A 1,423-nucleotide genomic window follows, 5' to 3' on the forward strand; every position below is an offset into this window, starting at 1 on the left:
CCCCGGCACCTCTGGCTGCCTGGGCTGAAGGCAAGAGGCAGGCCTGGGCGTGGCGAGGGCCTCCTGTCCTGGAATGAGGCTGCAGTGCTTCCTGGTCCCCTTTTCCCACCCACACCGGCAGGCGGCTGCTGCGGGAGAACACGAGGGAGGCTCTCGGGATGCTAGGCAGCTCTGTGTGGCTGTCAGGGGAAAGAGCCTTCTTCTCTAAAGATGGCTGGCAGAAAGGTGGTGCTCAGCTCTGTAAGCGATCTGCCCAGTAGCCTCACTGCCAGGGGATGCAGACATTTCTGTAAGGTGCAGAAAGAGGGTATTTGACGTCCAAGTTAATATGAGAAATATGCATTTAGGAGATGGAATTTCCATTCTTCCGTCAGGGCCCCAGTGGCCTAATGGATAAGGCAATGGCTTTCTAAGTCAGAGATTGTGGGTTCAAGTCCCATCTGGGGTGAAAAAATGCCTTCTTCCTGTATACTGCAAGGAAACCTTTGCCTTATTTTCACCAAGGAAGCTGGGAGATGTCTGAATACAAAATACTGAATCTTGGGGAAAATCCCTCAGAAATGGCATCTTGACAAATGCTTTCTAAACCCATCAGTAGCAAACAGTTAATACTAGTGTTTGTTTGAGACTAGAGGGAAGGGGAGTGTTTACTCCAACACCTCAGTGAGGGAAACAGAGGGAAAGAGCAAGGCTGTTCTGAAAGAGAATGGATCTGTCTGGAGACAAAGCAGCCCCTGAGAATGAGCAACGGTGTGAAAAGAAGAGGTTCAAATGGGTGTTAGATGTTAGTTAGTGTTAGAGGGTTTATCCCTTCACCCTCCCATTACCGGGTCCTTCTTGCGTACACACAGAGCAGCAATACCCAAAGTCTGAAGGTGCAAACAATGAGATGTTTATTGGATTAAACTTGTAGCAAGCAATGATTCCAGTTTCCTTCCTCCGTGTCCCCATCCCAGCCCTGACGTCACAGAGCCTTGCCTGTGTCCCTGTTCCCATTCTCCCCCTTAGCAAAGCATAGGCCATATGGTGACACATTTCCTGATAGGGCCAGGCATCAAGGTGGAAGGTGTTGATATTCCATTTGTCCCTGTGCGTAGTGCAGTGCCCTGCACCTTCTCTTGTACGGGCGTGCCACACCGGTTCCAATTAGTGTTCCAGACTTCCCACTATAGTGGGCCCAGGAAGGTTGGGTCCAAGTTGTCTAGTACAGGGGGGAGGGGCTTACTCCATTACTTCTCGGTTATTTCCATAGGCAACGTAACACACGTATACTTAGCAATACACCAGCCGCTGTAACAATCCACAGCAACACCGAGAGACCTGAGCACTGCCGCATGGTCCAACATCCCGGCCACCACCAAAACACCTCCTCTCCTCCTTCGACGGGGTCAAGCTCTTAACATGCCCAGTTGCTGGCAGCTGC

The 1,423-nt window shown here is 51.1% G+C and overlaps 1 non-coding gene across 1 annotated transcript; it reads left to right on the top strand.

Moving 5' to 3' along the window:
- Nucleotides 1-375: 375 nt before the first annotated feature.
- On the top strand, nucleotides 376-448 carry TRNAR-UCU. The gene has a single exon. It is a non-coding gene; the product is annotated as a tRNA-Arg (tRNA).
- Nucleotides 449-1,423: the final 975 nt, after the last annotated feature.

This window comes from Mauremys mutica, unplaced genomic scaffold, assembly GCF_020497125.1.
Source record: "Mauremys mutica isolate MM-2020 ecotype Southern unplaced genomic scaffold, ASM2049712v1 001160F_np12_obj, whole genome shotgun sequence".
Lineage (NCBI taxonomy): Eukaryota > Metazoa > Chordata > Testudines > Geoemydidae > Mauremys > Mauremys mutica.